Source organism: Triplophysa dalaica, chromosome 2 (assembly GCF_015846415.1).
Source record: "Triplophysa dalaica isolate WHDGS20190420 chromosome 2, ASM1584641v1, whole genome shotgun sequence".
NCBI lineage: Eukaryota > Metazoa > Chordata > Actinopteri > Cypriniformes > Nemacheilidae > Triplophysa > Triplophysa dalaica.
Window position 1 is genome coordinate 15,981,823 of NC_079543.1, and position 9,064 is coordinate 15,990,886.

General features: G+C 37.4%; 1 long non-coding RNA gene across 1 annotated transcript; it reads right to left on the reverse strand.

Moving 5' to 3' along the window:
- Positions 1–249: 249 nt before the first annotated feature.
- Positions 250–6,345, reverse strand: LOC130434334 (uncharacterized). The gene is made up of 3 exons (XR_008908672.1): positions 3,217–6,345; positions 2,426–2,519; positions 250–2,161 (listed from the first exon to the last, which is right to left on the reverse strand). It is a non-coding gene; the product is annotated as an uncharacterized LOC130434334 (long non-coding RNA).
- Positions 6,346–9,064: the final 2,719 nt, after the last annotated feature.

Here is a 9,064-nt window from a genome sequence, read left to right on the forward strand (position 1 = left end):
CACAATTAATTTTTTTTAACGTTCCCTTTCTCTTTAATTGTACTTTTTCTTTATTAAGTTCAACACGTATAAATAACACAATGTAAATAAATTACAAGTTGTGTTTCACTTTAATTTTTACTGTTTCTTTATGAAGTTCAACATGCTGAATACGAAAAACAAAACAATTTGTTTTTCCCATGACGGTATTGGGTACAATTACTCATACACAAAAATGTCAAGGTACTGGCATAAAACTGAGCCCAAAACAACAGTTAAACAAGATAGTTACTAAAATGAGTCATCCAAAACTTCGGCGGTGTACAATTGATCTTTTTTTATAATCTACATTTTTGGTCTTTTATGGCTAATACTGTCCTCACAAACCAAGCTCCAGAGGTAGTGACCCATCATTGCTACTTCCCACTTCCTCTGTGCTACAGAAATTTCTAGAATTTTAAATGAGAACATTTTACTTTTTGTTCATTTGCAATATACAGATATATTGTAGTTAATGTTATAAGATCAAAATTTTATAAATGGCAAATTGTTACATTTTCCACCACAGGGCTGATAACAGTACTCTTCAGAATGTACAGTCTGTTGTCACCTTGTGCTCGTGCGCAGCTTTTGAATCTTGCGCAATAACGTGCTTTGTTCTCCTGCACTCTACTGTGAGGGGGCTTTTCGGAAAGTCTGTTGAGAGTGCTGAACTGTACAAAGCAGGTTAATTTAATTTGTATACTGATTGCGTTTGGAATTATTGTGATTGCCATGGTAATTGATTTATAGCCAATATGTAGGTGTGTATGTGTGTGTGAGTGTGTTTTCACTTTTACCCTAATAATAGAACCGCAATCACGACAATTCTAAACATTGTCCATTTAAGAAACATGAACATAAATGAGCTTTGTGTTATACATACATGCATTATAGGCTATAAAATGTCATAAGAACATAATATTATGAAATGATATGTTTATAATGTACAGAGTAACCTGCACAATAGTCCTGCAGCAGGTCACCATATCTCACGATGCATGGTAACAGGCTAAAAAATGATGTTACCTTCCCCTGTTTTACACAGAATAGCCTTATTGTTCTCCATATTCACTCTTTTGACATCTTATGCCTTCTATGTCTCATCCTGGAGAGTATTTAACTGTGATGAGAACAGTGACTGTGGTACAGCAGTTCACCATATCTCACGATGCATGGTAACCTAGATTATTAAAACCTAATCACAAGCAACAATTATTTTCAACCAGAGGTCATGACCACTCCACAGCGATAGATAGACCAATCTTACCTTCTCTAATTGTAGCTTTATATAAGCATGCCATGTATGGAAGCAAATAAGAGACATAATGTTTTGAAATTTAACAGCCTATGAATACTTGATTTTGAATTATTTTACTTTGGAAACCATGTATCTGAATTTATTTGTTTCGAATTTACCTCTATGAAATTTAAATATGAAAATTCATGATTTCCAATTTAAAAACCTGAATTTAATGCTCACAAATTCAGATACAAAAAAAACAACTTACAGAATTTCAGATACAACATTCAGATTGATCAAATTTGATTGCTCTTATTCAGATCTCAAATTTCAAGTCAATACTTTTCAAAGAAAACATATGTCTAATTCGACTGCTCAAATTCAGATCGAAAAATTCAAGTTAAATATTCACATGGTAACATCCGGGCTACCCAGGATAGGAAAAACAGTTGAGCCCAGAGCCCATCTGCAAATGAACCGAACCGAAAGGAACAGTTGGGGGTGCAGGGTGAGCTGTGCATTTGTGATTCACGGGTATGCGTCGTTGAGATGTAGATCTTATCTCAGTAGGGAGTTTGCTGTACTGGAGAAAGTCCGTTGATTATCAAAGGAAGGTGTCCTTTTGGTTCATGTCTCCCACTGTACTGAGAAAAGTTCTCTGTCTTTTCTTTGATCAGAAGTGTGTGCGTTGTTTCAGGAAGGGGCGCCAATTTGGTTTAAGTTCAGCACTGTTCTTAGAAACATCCTTTGTTTCCAAGGAGAAGAATAATGTCTCTGGTCGGAACATCTTGGCTCCAAAACCACATGAATGCAGGAATTTCAGATGCTCTTCAGTTATTATGTAGCTGGACCGTACAAAATAACTTGTCTGGATCAGTGGGGCTTGATGCCCTGAGGTACCTAATGGTGCAAAATAAGAAATAAGGACATTACTATGCATAACTGCATGATGTTACATTTAAAAAGCATAACAAATGTCCTATCCACCACAACCTATATTTTAATTTCATCAACCTCTTATTTTTGAATGGTTCTTTTCTTAAACTCAACTTTCCCATTCACATTTTTAAGGGTTTTATACACTTTTTAGTAATATAGAAGAGCATTTTCTTGAAAAAAATACTATCTAAACACTGCTTGCATTCCACAAATTAAAGTTAATACCTTCCCCAGTTGACAAAGAAGAAGTTGGTCGGCATCATCCAATTGGAGAATCCTCCCTCTTGCCCACTTGATGCTCCTATCAAGGGTCTGCAGCCTAGAGTATTTTGAAAACAATAATTCCTGCTAAATGTCTTGAAGTTTTTTGCCAGTTTCATATCAACATGAGCTATGAATATGAAGGCACAATCTGCGGAGATGCGGAAATACATTCACCATGAGGCTCAAGATAGATGGCTAGCTAGCCGTAACTGTAAATCTGGGTAAACTCATTATTACGATCCATCATGAGATTGAGTGCACACAATTATTTATATGAATTTGAATATCCAGGAAATATTTTGAACATGTAAAATTATCCCAGGTTATCACATAAAACCAAGTTTAAAAACACAGGGAAACATATTTATTAGGTATAATTACTATGATACAGTATCACAGGTTATCCAAAAATATTAAGCAGCACAACATTTTGCAATATTGAAAATAAATCAGCATATTAGAATGGTTTCTGAAGGATCAAGTGGCAGTGGCACTGAGGACTGGAGTAATGATGCTGAAAACACAGCTTTGATCCCAGAAATAAATTACATTTAACACATATTCACACAGAAACTGTTTTAATTTCCAATAATATATGTATTTTATCATATAAATGCAGCTTTGGTGAGCATAAACTTCTTTAAAAAAAAACCAAAAAAACATGTTTGACGTGGTAATCTCTCAATCTCTCGTTGTAAAATAAGTAATCTCATAACGCTCATCACAAAATTTTACAGTAAATCATCATTTACCTTCACAGACTCCGCAAGAAAATCTCTCAAATACCCTTCAACTCAATCGCCACCTGTTGCTTCCAGGAAGATAATAACTCAGCTTTAAACAAGAATATCAGGTCTTCAGCCCTCAATGTCCTCTGTGATGAAAAAAAGACTTGCTTTAAAATATTGGACAAAGGGTGTTGAGCCCTTCAGAAAATCTGTGAAGCATTGGAAATAAAAGTATCAATGGGCCTCATTCATGAAACATGAGCAGAACGATTTTTTGTGTAAATCATTCGTAATGTCGTTTTAATGTCAATTCTCGTTATTGTAATTTCAAAATGCTAGTTGGTACGAAAGAAATGTACACCTGCTCCATACTACGTGTAAATAGTGTGTAAAACCAGACATAACATTCTGTATTCTTTTAGACAAACTAATGACACTGCATTTTGATGCACTTTGTATCATAATGATATTTCACAAGTTCTTTTGCCCTGTCTTTTATCATTTTTTACTTTTTATCTTTGGGTAAAACGCAGAGCTCGTCACTGTCCTTTTTTACACAAGCTCCAACACCATAAAATCCATGGCCAAAATCTTGTGAGGCCCGGAGGATGCCTGTAGCTTCCCATAAATGACCTAACCTTTGGTTGAACTGCCTTAGCGAGGATGCAAAGCTGACATTCCTAACACCAACGTTTCACATCTCTCACCATTCCTGGGCAATAACAATGACACTTGAATAATTTTAGTTTTATCTTTCCCTTGATGCCCTTGACTGTCATGCAAATGACAAAACACCTCCTTTTGAAGTTTTTGAGGCAACAACAACTGATAGATTTTTTTCATCTTGTTTATACGCTAAACAACAGAGGCATCCCTACCTCTCATGCAGACTGTCTCACTGCTTCGCCAGCTCTTTTACCACTTAATCCCTACCAGCCAACTCCGAAGAGCATAAGACAATACCTGTTGACCAATCATTTATAAAAGGGTCCATAACTGGGTTCGGCTTCTGCAAACAAGTTAAATCTAACTTTGAACATCCAGTCAATGCATCGAACTCTCTGGGACTCACCACTATACATTCTGGAGACCCCCCCCTCGACTGCTGCTGTAAAACTTGCAGAACCTCTGTTCATGAGAACACATCATTCATGGCCGGTCAAGAGAATGCATCAGCATTTAGATTAGTTCCCCTTGGGCGGTAACTTAATCACAAAATTTAAAGAAGACCACGGTGATAACCAGCGCTGTTCCAGAGCACAGAGCTTTCAGGTCTGCAGGTGACAGAGCTCATTTTCAACCAAAGATTCCCTAAACTTATCATAAACATGCCCACTTTAGGGCTAAACACTCCAATTTCATGTAGCTATAATTCTCCATATTCCGCTCTGTCCTAAGCAGACCCCTACTGGCATATGCAATGGGACGTCCCTTACCATCCTGCTCCCAGGACAAAACTACCCCAACACCCTGATGACTTGCATCTATCTCCAAAACGAAAGGCTTCTTGAAATCTGCATAAGCAAAGATAGGTGCTTTAACCAACTTTGTCTTCAGGGTTTGGAAACTAGTCTCACACTCTATATTGCACTATTGTATAGTCTATATTGTTATCTGTTCATAACCTCCTGTACATTAATGTTCACAGTATATAGCCTTCTGTATATATTGTTCATAGTACATACCGATTGTCATATTTTCATAGTACATGCCCATTGTATAGTATTTTCCTAATATTGTATTCTGTATTTATTCACACTGTATATCTGCACTTGCTAATTGCACTTCTGGTTAGACCTAAACTACATTTCGTTACACTGTACCTGTATATGTGTAATGACAATAAAGTTGAATCTAATCTAATCTAAAAATAGCCCATACTGAAGCTAAAGGTAACCATGGGGTCTTACTCTTTTGTTAAAGCATGCTAGTCTTGTTACCAAGCCATGAAGAGGTTTAGCCAGCTTTGCAAATCCATCGATAAAGTGACGATAATAGCTGGCAAACCTAAAAAAATTCTGCCAAATTCTAATTCCAGTCTTTTACTGCTGCCACTTTATCATGGTCAGTTGAAACACCCTGCTCAAACACCAGATGTCCCAAATACTTAACTTGCTTCTGAAAAATTACATTTGCTCAGATAATCCTCAGACCTTCCTTCTCCAGTCACTTAAAAACCTCCTCTAACCACGAAAAATTTCCCTGTACAGAAGAGGAGGAATAATTATATCGTCCAAATACAAAGGCAACGAGGGGAACCCCTTTTTCCCCCAAACAGCCGTTCCATGAGTTTCTGGAATGTCCCTGGTGCATACGATTAAACTCAAACAACCCAAAAGGGGTACAAAAAGCAGTCTTTGCCTTATCTGCCTCAGCTACCTTAACCTGGTTGTACGTGTTACGGCTGGCTCATGAGCCTCAACATAAAAGACAAAAAAATTTTAATTTCAAACAATTAGTAACATTCTATTTACAAAGTAGGAATTCAAAAACTAAAATTTAGGACAACGTCTAGGAGAAACAAAATTCAAACACGTGATAATTCAAAGTAAGATAAAAATAGGGGTAGAAGCAAAACTTAAGTAAACAGGAGAAAACATTATATCTGAGAGGGTCGGATAACTCAACTCAACTCAACTCAACTTTATTTATATAGCGCTTTTTACAATTTTCATTGTTACAAAGCAGCTGTACATGAGACACATTTAATACAAGTATGAATTCTAAAGCAGCCCCCCCGGCCAGGCAGATAGTGCAAAACAATATGCAAACGGTGGTGAGGAACCCAAAACTCCCATCGAGAAAAAAAACCTCAGGGGAACCCAGGCCCAACCAGGGGATTCCAGTTCCCCTCTGGCAAAAGCTGCTGCCTCTGCACAAGCTCAACAGTGCTTGCACAACAAGGCTTAGTAAAAATATAAAAATTAAGGATTAAAGATTATCATTAACAATCTAATAGCATTTGAAATGTTGTAGGAAAAACAAAGTTGTCGCGTCCTTTATCCAGCTCTATCCTCTTAGCACTTGTCAGGTCACCGCTTTCCATTCTCAGCTCTGCCATCAGGTCTGGGCATGAACTGCATCCTGCGGTAACCTTGGAACAAAGAGACAAGACTGGCTGAGAGTAGAGTACTGTTCTGCACTCTTTGATGCAACAAGTGCATCATTTGTTGTTGGATGTGTTCCTGGTTCCGGTTGATCTAGATAATGCAGCCTAAATCCTCTGAGGATTAATATTATGGAGGTGTAGTGTATGCAAGATTAAAAAGATGAGTCTTTAGTCTAGATTTAAACTGACAGAGTGTGTCTGCCTCCCGGACCGTGCAGGGAAGAATATTCCAAAGTTTAGGCGCTAGATAAGAAAACGATCTACCACCTGCACTTGATTTTGAAATTCTAGGTATTACCAACTGACAGGACCCCTTAGAGCGTAATGTACGTGGAGGTCTGTAATACAATAGAAGTTCATTCAAATACTGCGGCGCTAGACCATGTAGGGCTTTATAGGTAATAAGCAAGATCTTAAAGTTAATGCGATGCTTTATAGGTAACCAGTGCAAGGTTGACAGAACCGGGGTTATATGCTCATACTTTTTTGTACGTGTAAGAACTCGAGCTGCCGCGTTTTGAACCAGTTGCAGTTTTTGTAATAGGCCCGCAGGGCAACCACCTAGAAGTGCATTACAGTAATCTAGTCTTGATGTCATGAATGCATGAATTAATTTCTCTGCATCTGAAAGTGACAGTATATGACGTAATTTAGATATATTCTTAAGATGGAAAAATGCAATTTTACAGGTGTTTGCGACATGGCTTTCAAATGAGAGAGTACTGTCGAATACAACGCCAAGATTCTTAGCTGATGACGAGGATTTTATGGAGCATAGCAGTTTTCGGTCCAGTAAGTAACACTTCTGTTTTGTCCGAGTTTAGTAGTAAAAAATTGTTACTCATCCACATTTTTAAGTCAACTATGCAATCCTTTATTCGATGAAACTGCTGGGTTTCATGAGGCATCGAGGAAATATAAAGTTGAGTATCATCAGCATAACAGTGAAAGCTAATTCCGTGTCGCTTTATTATATCTCCTAGAGGTAGCATGTATAATGCGAAGAGCAGGGGTCCCAAGACTGAGCCCTGTGGTACACCGTACTGGACTTGTGATTTGCGGGACACCTCATTGTTTATTGCTACAAATTGAAAACGGTCGGATAAATAAGACTTAAACCATTTCAATGCTATTCCGTTAATGCCAACGTAATTTTCGAGTCTATGTAGAAGTATGCTGTGGTCAATGGTGTCAAATGCAGCACTGAGGTCTAGCAGCACCAATAACGAAATACAGCCACGGTCAGACGCTAAAAGCAGATCATTTGTAACTCTGATCAAAGCAGTCTCTGTACTGTGACATGCTCGAAATCCAGACTGGAATTCATCATTAATGTCATTCCTTTGGAGGAAGGAGCATAATTGAGTTGAAACTACTTTTTCCAGAACTTTAGATATAAAAGGTAAATTCGATATAGGCCTGTAATTCCCTAGTTCTTTAGGGTCGAGTTTGGTTTTTTTTAAAAGAGGCCTTATAACAGCCACCTTAAATGCTTTAGGCACATGTCCTAATGTCAGAGATGAGTTAATAATACTAAGAAGAGGATCTATAATTTCTGGGAGCATTTCTTTCAGTAGTTTTGTAGGTATAGGGTCTAGCATGCATGTTGATGATTTAGATGATCTAATGATTTTAGACAGTTCATCGTGATCTACTGTAGAAAATAATTGCAATTTCTCCTTAGGGGTGCTGTAGTTAGTTTGTTCAGCGGATTTCACTACAGGTTGCATTGTTATAATTTTTTCTCTTATATCTTGGATTTTACTCGTGAAGTAGTTCATAAATTCATCACTGTTATGCTGATAATCAGAATCTGACGTCGATGACAACTTATTTTTTGTTAATTTAGCCACGGTGTTAAATAAGAACCTAGGGTTGTGATGGTTTTCCTCTATTAGTGTTGAAAAGTAGGCGGATCTAGACGTTTTTATTGCATTCCTGTAATTTCGAGTACTATCCTTCCATGCTATACGAAATACCTCTAAATTCGTTTTCTTAAAGTTGCGCTCCATTTTACGGGATGCCTTTTTTAGAGTCTGAGTGTGTTCATTATACCACGGTGTTGGGCTGCTATTTTTAATTTTCTTTAAACGCAGAGGAGCAACTGTGTCTAATATTTCCGAGAAAGTAGAGTTAAAATTTTCAATAGTAGTGTCAAAATCGTCAACGTTATTACTCATGCTAGATATTTTAGACAATTCAGGCAGATTATCGAGAAACGCATCTTTGGTAGTTGAAGTGATCGTTCTACCATATTTGTAACAAGGAGTTTGATTTGCAGCCGTAGGCCAGTGAAGCAAACATAATATCAGATGATGATCCGAAATACCTTCACTCTGCTGAACGATTTTAACATCGTCCACATTTATACCATAAGAAAGTATTAAATCTAAAGTATGATTACGAAGGTGAGTGGGTCCTGACACATGTTGACTAACGCCCATGGAGTTAAGAGTGTCTTTGAAAGCCAGTCCCAAGGCATCTGTATCATTGTCTACATGGATATTAAAGTCACCGACGACAAGGACTCTATCTGCGGCCACTACTAGTTCTGATAAGAACCCACCAAAATCTTTAATAAAATCTGTGTGGTGCCCTGGAGGCCTATATACAATAGCTAGAATAAATTTTAAAAATGTTTTGTCCTTAGTATTAGGTGTCGATACGTGAAGTACCATGACTTCAAAAGAATTGTATTTAAAATTAGACTTCTGAGAGGTAATAAAAGAATTATTGTAAAGTGCAGCGACACCTCCCCCTCTA